The following is an 11,006-nucleotide window of genomic DNA, read 5'->3' on the forward strand; positions in this document are numbered from 1 at the left end:
GGATGAAAGGCATAGGGAGATGAATACACATTTAATTAATATTATACCAGAGATGCCCTGGACCTTGAAATATTTTTTTAAGTAGGCTCCACGCCCACTGTGGAGCCTGACATGGGGCTTGAACTCACAACCCTGAGATCCAGACCTGAGCTGAGATCAAGAGTAGGATGCTTAACCACCCGAGCCACCCAGGTACCCCAGGACCTTGAAATATTTTTAATAAAGGCAAATAAATAAAATATACTTCATGACTGGGTAATAAGTTTTTTCAATTAGCAATAATCGCGCCTCGGATAAACCTCATTGGCTACGATACTGCCACTGCGCAAAGCTTGAGTTTTTTTAGTTCATTTTAACCAGAAGTAGTACACAATGAAAACACGAAGAACTTGAAAGGTTGAGCTCTTAGGTAGAAGTGCAAGGTTATCTCTGGTTATCTAAGCTGCCTGCCCGCCCACATGGGTGATTTGCAGGAGGGCCCTTAGGAGTCATTGGCAAAACCTTGGCTCTGCTATCTGCCAAAGACTCTGGGCCTCTTGCTAACACCAGAGCAGTAATGGTGCCTTCTCTTCCACCTTCCAAATCTTATGCAAGCATCTTCCAGTGGAGGACCTTAAACCAAATCCTGGGTCTAGAAAATATAGTCTTCAGGCTTCTAGGCCCTGCTTCCAGGGAGACGCAGATCCTTTTGATGGGGCCAGATGGATCCAACATGACCCAGGATTTGAATCTTCTGTTCCTATTCAAGAACCAGGCATTCCTGGAGCCATCAATGGGTTGAACAATCTTTTCTTTATGGTATTTTCATTCTCTAAGTAAGACAATCACATAAATGTGCAAGAGTTTTCTTTTTACTAAAATTAATTGATTCCTTTAAAAAGTTAATTCTTGCCAACAGCCTTGCCATATGCGGACACTTCTCAACTGGTATTCTCCCACTAAGAATGGGGCCTGGGGTTGGGGGAAAAGGTTTTGGAAATAAGGAAAGAACTAGTGTATTTACACTAGGCAAACTGAAATTGTACCAGACTCAGACCAACTTCTTCTTCGTAAACTTTATGTTACAATATAGATCAACAATTTCCTCTCCCAGAACTCTGAAGCCTTCCTGTCCTGTGACTCAGTTTCCTACACTAAGGGGCTGTTGCCGCAATAGTCAGGGAAAGGAAATGCTTGCTTACCTTTGCTGTGTTTGGAATAACCCCTCCACATCAAAGAGGTGACTCATTCCATCCACTTGCCAACCCTGAACTTGCTTCCTACCTCCCACCACCCTTGCTAGCTATGCTGTTCTTGGCTGGAGAGACCTTCCATCGACAAGTCCAGGTCTGTGGAACCTGGCACACTCACCTCCCTCAATGACGAGGCTTCCTGAGGTGGGTTTTTCGGCAGGTTGGGACATGAAGGTGACCACCAATTTGCCTGACCTATGGTTCAAGGTGTATGATTCAAAGCCAAGAAGCTGGGCTTTCACCTCTGCCTTCTCAAACAGCACAAAGGGAAATGGAATCATTTTATTTCCCTACTCTTATTAACACTAAACCGGTAACCTGAAAACATTTAGGTACCTATTTTCATTGGTTTTAGAGAAACATGTTGCTGCTGGAAATTCCAGAAGCCATCAGTTCATTTTGGTGAGTTCAGCAGCATTTATTATACTGTGGAGCAGATGGGGAGTTCTCAGAAAATATTTATTCCTGGTGGATGTGTCCCTATCTGAGTAGAAGCCATCTTGGAGTAAATAACCTTGCCTTGGAGGTGGTTAGAGAGGAAGAAACTACACTTCCTTTAATAAAATACACCACCAGATTTCATATTGAGGACAGTGTGGATATGCAAAAATAAAGGGTTTTATAATTAACAGAGATGGATTTGAGATTAGGAATTCTGGACAAATCTCTGAAGTTCTTCTCTTTTCCCTTTAGAGAGAGAAAGAGAGTGCACAAGTGTGTACATGGGGAAGAAGGGGCAGAGGCAGAGGGGTAGAGAAAATCTTGAGCAGGATTTACAAAAGGCTCTATCTCACGACCCTGAGAACATGACCTGAGCTGAAATCAAGAGTTGGATGCTTAACCGACTGAGCCACCCAGGCACCATAATTCCTTTAAGTTCTTATCAAATACATACCACATGGTGCTAAAGGAGTTTGGAGTCAGATTGGCCTGTGGCAAAATCTCAGCAGACCACTTCCTGTTGGTGATTTACTTCTCTAACCTTGAATTTCCTTATGTCATAGAGAAACAATTAAATTTTCCTCTTAAGCTTTTTGCAAGGATTAAATAAGACAATGGGAGCCATGTTCTAAACACAGAGCCTGGGACACATTAGCATTCAATATTTTCTTATTCTCTGAAGCTGTCTCCTTGCTTGGAAAAGGGGAAGAACAAAACACGCCATACTCTTGCAAAGGGATGTTACAGATCAGGTGAAGTAATATGGAGAAAATGCTTCCCTAGTGTGATTTATTTGTGCTATCTAACTCCCTCTTGACAATGAGCCCATTCCTTTATTTATTTTTTTCCCCCAGTGTCTGAATATAGGCTTGCTGCTCTTATCTTTGGGCCTAGTCCTTGGCAATTTGCACACAGATTTGACAGACCAGAAAGCTTACGACAGACGACTGCTTCCATTGATGAGTACGGCGATTTGCTCGTGTTCAAGGATTCTTAGCTTCACATATTTTGCGATCAAATGTTCACATTGCAGGCTTTCTCTCATGGTGGGATATTTAGGGGAACTGAGATTTACGTGGTGGGGCTCAGTCATTGTTGGGATGGTCCCGGGACTGACAGTAACAGAAACCAGACCCTTCCAGGCCTGGCTTGGGGGTAGAAAGACCTGCCTGCAGGAGAGCCCAGCTTCTCTGGCTCCATCTCTTCTTTCAGGCAGCTGGTTAGCCTTTCCTGGCCGGCCCTGTGAAATAAAATGCTCTGGGGGATTTGGAGAAGAGCTGGTGTGAATAGGTTTATATATTACCCAGATTGTCTCCTCATTACTCATAGCCAGTTGGAAAATTTCCAACCTTTTCTACTTGATCCTAGCTACCTAAGGGATTTGAGCTGACATCTACTATCAAAGCCCATCTGGAAAGAGAATATATGAGTATTAGATTTCATTCAACAAACACAAAGGGGAACCATTAGTAACAAGGGTGTGGTGTGAAGTAGAAGAAAGTTCTGGCTTCAGAAAAAGACTGATTTAAATTCAAATCCCAGACCAGCCACTACTGTCTATATGCCCCTGACCATGTTAACTTCAGAGCATCACTTACTGAACTATAAAGTAGAAAGTAATCATCCCTTTAAAAAATTTTTTTTATTAGAATTGAATTTAGTTAACAGAAATAGAATTCAGCGATTCATCAGTTGCATATAACACCGAGTGCTCATTACATCATGTGCCCTCCTTGATGCCTGTCACCCAGTTACTGCATCCCCCCACCCACCTCCCCTTCAGTGACCCGCAGTTTGTTTTCTATGATTAAGAGTCTCTTATGGTTTGGCTCCTTCTGTTTTTTCTCTTATTTTATTTTTCCTTCCCTTCCCTTGTCTTCACCTGTTTTGTTTCTTAAATTCCACATATGAGTGAAGTCATATGGTGTTTGTCTTTCTCTGACTGACTTATTTCACTTAGCATAATACCCTCTATTTCCATCCACATCATTGCAAATGGCAAGATTTTGTGGGGTTTTTTGGATAGCCTTGTAATATTCCATTGTACGTATACACCACATGTTCTTTATCCATTCATCTCCTGATGGACATCTGGGTTCTTTCCATAGTTCGGTTATTGTGGACATTGCTGCTACAAACACTGGGGTGCATGTGTCCCTTCAGATCACTACTTTTGTATCCTTTGGGTAAATACCCAGTAGTGCAATTGTTGGGTTGAAGGGTAGCTCTATTTTTAACTTCTTGAGCAAACTCCAGATTGATTTCCAGAGTGGCTGCACCAGTTCATATTCCAATAGTGTAAGACCGATAGTATAAGTGGTCAAACATAGTATCTCTTTATAATATTGTGAGGAATAATAAAGACTTTTGCATATAAGACTCCCTAGTAGTAGTAAGTGTTGTATGAACAGCAGCTATTATTAGTACTATTTTCTTTTCTTAGAAGAAAATGTTCAGTTTTCTTGAAAGGAAATATTCAGAGACGTTGATCAGTTCTCCTTTAGATGTCCCTATCACATAAGATTGTTGTATTAAATAGGAAAATGGGTGGGAAAGTGCCTTATAAAGCCACATAAATAAAGTTGCTCTGATTATTTAGAGGAAAGTCACTTGAGATCCAAGAAACACTGAAGGCCATACCAAATAGAGTGACCTCTCTTTCTTTGTTAAAATCTAGGATGAGAAGACAAGAAAAGAGTTGAGATTCATGCCTGAGATTCATCTTTTACATACGTCTTAGACTGGTCCATTTCCAATATGTGTAACTGTAACATTTCCATAAGAAATTTTGTTCAGTGGTATTTATGTATACCTGTGTGTGAGTATGTGTGTGTGTGTGTGTGCACATGAAAGATTTTTATCTGGCTGAACAATTTTCTTTTTATTGATCCTTTAAAAAGGATTAGGACACAGGAAAGAAGAAGAACAAAAGATGTTACTCTTAGTATCTTACTAAAAATTTTTGAAGGACATTGACCATAACAACAGGGGGGAAATGAAGCTAAATATATCTTAACATAATTAGCTGGATGTATTTACACATTACACCCAAGATCTACAAGGCTTAGAAAATTGTTCACATTAACACCAAGTAATTCAGTCTATTCTTTATCTCAGAGTAATGGTTAACCTTGGTAAAAATTGGATTTATTTAATAACCTGGAAAAACCCATACTTATTTGGAGGGCATTTATTCTCAGTTAGCTCTCTTAATTAAAATTCCAGCACTGGAATTGGCAACACAGGCAATGTGACAAGAGGGTGAAGAGATTACCTGGATAATTTGGGCAGTAAAGATAGCTGATGTAGGTATATAACTCAGTCCTCCAATTTATGTGGTAAGTTTTATTTTTCTGCCTTGCCTGGGCAATTACATCAAATTTCCACATTACTTGGCTGTGTAGACATGAAGAATTTTAGCAAATACGTAGAGGGTTGAGAAAGCCTGACTTGCATAATTGGTATTCTGCATTTAAAACATCTTTCTATGAATGCTTAACTGGATAATCTGCCTGAACTTGCCTCTTGGAATTTCTTAGTGTGGGTCAATATCTGCCATCCATGACTATGGCACTTGATGAGCCAACCTAGAAATACATGTCCTCTTCTTCTCTCCCTGTCCCTCCTTCACCTCCTTTTTCATTTATTCCCTTCCTTTTTTCCTTTTTCTTCTTCCAGTTCTTTTTTTTTTTTAAAGGTTTTATTTATTTATTTGACAGAGAGAGAGAGCGAGAGATCACAAGTAGGCAGAGAGAGGGGGGATGCAGGCTCCCCGCTGAGTGGAGAACCCAATGCGGGGCTCGATCCCAGGACCCTGAGATCATGACCTGAGCTGAAGGCAGTGGCTTAACCCACTGAGTCACCCACGTGCCCCTCTTCTTCCAGTTCTTTTTCATAAAATCACATAATGCTGGAATTTGGGGGGACCACAGCCACTGTAATTATTCTATAATTCTCAGAATTTGTTAGTTCTCATATCACATTTATGGATTTTTCATGTCTAGCTATGTAGTATTTTTAAAAAGTAGATTTTTTAAAACTCTTAGATACTCACTTTTTCAGATACCGTTTTAAAAATCTTTTAAAATTAAAAACAATTTTTTAAAATATTTTATTTATTTATTTGAGAGAGAGAATGAGCAGTGGGAAGGGGCAGAAGGGGAGAGGGAGGGAGCGAGAGAGAGAGAGAGAGAGAGAGCGCGCGAGAGAGAGCAGACTCCCCACTGAGCAGGAAGCCCAACGCAGGGCTCAATCCCAGGACCTGGAGATTATGACCTGAGCCAAAGAAAAGCAGACACTTAACTGACTGAGCCACCCAGGCATCCCAGATACACTTTCAAAACCTGTACTCAAGAAGAATAGATTTAGTATGCTGATTATTTTTTCCTGATAAAAAGTAAAAGAAATGTACAACAAATAGAGACATTTTGTACATGTAGCCCCTAAAATCATATCACTTAGCTTTTCTAGTCTGGCTTTCAAATGAGAGAATTAAAGTGATGTTTTCTAAAGGCACAGAGCCAGTTAGGAGTGGTGTTAAGAGTTGAAACCATGGTTTTGGACTCTTTAACCCAGACCTTTCCTATTACCTTACACTGACTTACAGCGTTGGTTACTTTAAAGCAGGGCTATAAGAATCACTAACTAACATGGTATAGAAAAGCCATCAGGGGCACCTGGGTGGCTCAGTGGGTTAAAGCCTCTGCCTTCAGCTCAGGTCATGATCTCGGGGTCTTGGGATCGAGCCCCGCCTCGGGCTCTCTGCTCCGCAGGGAGCCTGCTTCCTCCTCTCTCTCTGCCTGCCTCTCTGCCTGGTTGTGATTTCTCTCTGTTAAATAAATAAAATATTAAAAAAAAAAAAAAAGAAAAGCCATCAGTAGCAAAAACTATGAAAACAGCCCATCTTCTTATTTGTTTATCTTTTAATAACTCTTAGATCATGATTGGACCACAGGTGCTTTGAGACAGTAATCTTTGGGATGCCTTCGTGGCTCAGTCGGTGAAACATCTGCCTTTGGCTTAGGTCATGATCCCAGGGTCCTGGGATTGAACCCCGCATCGGGCTCTTTGCTTGGTGGGGAGCCTGCTTCTCTCTTTGTCTGCCTCTCTCCCTGTTTGTGCTCTCTCTCTCTGGAAATAAATAAATAAAATCTTAAAAAAAAAAAAAAAGAGACAGTAGTCCTCAAACAAGAGTGCTCATGTAGGGGTTTACCAGGATTTCAAGGATGTGGGTAGCTAAAGACCTTTTCAGAGCCACCCTTTCTGTGACTTCTTTCCTAAAAAAGGGACCATGGTTAAGTCATCCCTATTCATAATTGCCCTTTTGCCACCTTTCAGAACAAAGTCACACTTTTCATTCACTGCATTACCCTGGAGTGAAAGCATATCAGACTGACACCAAACACACGGACACTTGAAAATCAGGTAGTGTATTGGTGTAGGGGAAGAATTTCATGTCTGGGTGACAAATCACAGGTAGTCTCGAATTCTTTGCCTTCCTTAAAAACGAAGGAGGATTAAACAAATTTTGAGCTGATAGATCTTTTAAAATGATTTTGCATGGTAGACCAAGATATAAAGTTTGAGTTAGAAGTTATTTAAAGATCCAAGAAGGAAGGGTTATAGCTTTAATAAAAATCCTTCCACACTCATCTACAAATAACATTTTTTTTTTAGCATCACCTTCAATTAAATCGACAAGTAAGAATAGAATTAGGGGCGCCTGCGTGGCTCAGTCGTTAAGCATCTGCCTTAGGCTCAGGTCAGGATCCCAGAGTACTGGGATCAAGCCCTGCATGGGGCTCCCTGCTCAGCAGGAAGCCTGCTTTTCTCTCTCCTACTCCCCCTGCTTTTGTTCCCTCTCTCACCGCGTCTCTCTCTGTCAAATAAATAAATAAAATCTTAAAAAAAAAAGGATAGAATTAATACTAAACCCCTATCTCATTCTAGTAGTAAGTATATCCATATACAGATTTATGTGGAAATGACTTGATCCGTCTTATTAAAAGATACGTGTCCAAAATGAGGTATTTTTTTAAACATTGCTTTTTATTACTTTCAATTTAATATCTGTTTATCAATATTTTAATATAATTATATTAAATATAATTTAATAATAATGTCTATTATCCTTGCCTATTTACTAGTAAGAATTGTAATGCCACTCAGAAAAAAGTTTTTTAACATTTAAAACCTATTAGGAAATTAAAAACATAAATTTAGCTTGTATTTTTGCTACAGAGCATAATAGGGTCTTTAATAGTAGACCTTAACAAATAAAGTTATAGGATCACAATAAAACTCTGAGAAAGGGAAACAAAAAGTTCCCTTTTTGTTTCAATAAATAAGAAGTTCAATAAATAAAATAAATAAACAATTTTCAATAAATAATAAGTTCAATAAATAAATAGTTCAATAAATAAATAAGTTCAATAAATAAAAAGAAGAGTCAACATTTCTAATTGTTAAATAAGAACTATTTATGATCGCTATTTTTTTAAATGGGTGATGAGAGGAGATTGAGTCACTTAGATATTTATGTTGCACGGGATGCATTTTAAAATTATGTAACAATTTTATTTTAAAAGATTACTGTTTAAAATAAGCAGCAGATTACATAACTTGTATTATTTACATTTTGGAGAAACTTTAGATGGCACCTTAAAGTTTTGCAAAGGGTTGTAGTGATTTTTCCAATTCCTTTATGAGTACACAAACAGGAAGTTTGAAGACCATTGCTTTTGGGGTTCAAATGGGTTTCCAGGCTGTGGAGTGTTTCCTGGACAATCTTCTCTCTCACACTGGATTTCCAGGGATGAAAACAGTACCCGAAGTTTACCAAAGGAGCACACTTGCTCCTGCTCACTGCCAGGACTCCTGGCACTAACTTGCAGATATCCTGGACCCAGGTGAGCTCAGATGCTCTCAACCTTTGTGCCTGTTAGACTAACAGCTGCGGGAAACTCCAAAGCTGATAGGAGAAATTCCACTGGTTATAAATAAATCTTCTCCAGCCCCCCCATACCACCCTAGAATGTCACTTCTGTATTTACCAGATAAAATCGAATGGCTCTTTTACACAGTCTTTGAAAAATCTGAGATAGATAACAAGACTGGAATGCATTGAATTAAAAAACCCCAGCAGCATGCATGAAAATATGTGCATATACATAAAACAAACGTGCACTTTTAAAAAATGTTATGTAACCATGCTATTGTTCAGTGATTAAAATTTTGAAGTTGAATCCCGGATTAGACAACCGACGTCATCTTTAAAGAGGGTTACTGCAGACCGTAACTCCTCACTCTAGTTGACACGTGTATCTAGTTCTTCTACCCCAAGAAAATACCATAATTTATGCTCTATTCCAGCAACATCGTGTTTCGTGTTACCAACAGCCTGTACTTAGAGGATATACATGAAGTTTTCTTTAATTTTCTTTTCTCATTTTTATGCTTTTTGGTTAGAAACAAGAGAAAAAGAGAAGAAAGAAAAATTTCCACATATATTTTGAACGACTGAACTTTGAAGTAATTATAAAAGTATAGAAATCACTAAAAGTGATCTTGATCAAATTAATAATTTTCAATTGAGACTTGATAAAAACTTTTCAACACAATTTTAATGGAGAGGCAGCTTTTGGCTTTAACTTCTGAGCATTATGATATGTGGATTTTATTCTGTTTTATTAGCTTTTGATTATATTTGAAAGTGGTTGACCTCTTTTTTCCCCACTAGCATTTGTTTTCATTTTGGTAGAAAGAAAAAATAATGAAATCTAGCACATTTTTACACAGTCTTCCTACAGTGCTGGGGATCTGGAAATAAATCCACTACCAATGCTGACAAATACACTGGTCTGTAATGTCCTCTTATCCTCAATAATCACAATTTTGAGGGTGCCTCGGTAGCTCAGTCGGTGAGGCATCTGCGTTCTGCTCAGAGCATGATCCCAGGGTGCTGGGATCAAGCCCCGCATCAGGCTCCCTGCTCAGCGGGGAGACTGCTTCTCCTTCTCCCTTTGTAGCTCTCCCTGCTTGTGCTCTTTCTCTCACTCTCTCTCTCTATCAAATAAATAAATAAAATTTTAAAAAAATAACCACAATTTTGCTGTATGCTGATCATATTCCACTCCTGAATGCTGCAAAGGAGCCATGGAAACCATTATCATTAGAGAAAAATACTTCCACTTAAGAAAATCTGCTTCTGTGCTAGACTTAGAAGGGATTTATTATAAACACCCCATTACTGTGAAAATTAGAAACCTGAAAATCTTCCAAGCAATTAGGAGAAGATATTATTCTCAAGTATGAATTGCTTTTTCAAACTGAAATAAGTCTTCAAATAATTTTGATAAAGAAAATTGCCAGACAATTTCCAGTTGTCTCACTTACATTACCAACCCAGATGATTTTTTTTAAAAAGTTGAATCCAACATTTGAACTGGCATCACAAAGGTCAAATACTGCAAGGTTTGTTCTGACCCATTTTGTGAAGGAAAAAAAAAAAAGCCGAGGGTTCTTCCAAAGAATATAATAGGATGACTTGACAGAGAAGTTGTATAAGAAGGATGACTTATTTTGGACTTAATCTCAGGGTGAGTGAAGCATAGTATTCAGGTCATTTCCTTAAGAGAGAGGAAATGATGAGTTACACCTTGCCTTTTTGATAAAAAAAATCATGCAATGGTTCATGTTTCATTCAATGTTTAGTAAATTTAGCGATGATATTTATAATAACTGTGTTCCAAGTTGATTAAGGTTTAATCACAACTGACTAAGCAAATGGGCATGGAACAGAGAACAAGTCATAATTATTACTCTCATGCATATCCTTACAATATTCAAGGATTTAGAGACTCAAATTTATACCCTCTACAACTAATTTGACTTTACCTTTTCTGGAAGGTTAACTTAAGGCATATAGAGAAACTGAAAGTGCAGAAAATATTTACTTAACAACATTTCCAGTGTTATGTAGCGCTCTGGTTTAGTTTTTCACACTGGTTGAGAAAGACGCGTTCCCCACTACGACAGGGAGAGCAGCTTCCCCTACCACACCCACCCCCCACACCCCACCACCACACACACACGTCCATGACCTCAGTCCACTCAGAATTTTGCTCTGGAGTTTTAGTCTGAGGTAAAAGCCCTCGTCTCAGGTGAATGCAGAAGAAAAGGAAGAAAGCTGTGTCTGACCTGTCCCTCTCTCTCCACATCTGGCTGGAAGAGAAGTGCCTGGCCCCCTTGTCTGTCCGGGCAGAATCTTCTAACTTTTTGCAGGTTTAGGCAAGCCTGGTCTTCAGCTCATGGTTTGGCAGGCTGCGGGACAGG

At 39.1% G+C, this 11,006-nt stretch overlaps 1 pseudogene; it reads right to left on the reverse strand.

Moving 5' to 3' along the window:
• Positions 1-202: 202 nt before the first annotated feature.
• On the reverse strand, positions 203-333 carry LOC123953597 (annotated as a pseudogene).
• Between the last annotated feature and the right edge of the window lie 10,673 nt (positions 334-11,006).

Source organism: Meles meles, chromosome 11 (assembly GCF_922984935.1).
Source record: "Meles meles chromosome 11, mMelMel3.1 paternal haplotype, whole genome shotgun sequence".
Lineage (NCBI taxonomy): Eukaryota > Metazoa > Chordata > Mammalia > Carnivora > Mustelidae > Meles > Meles meles.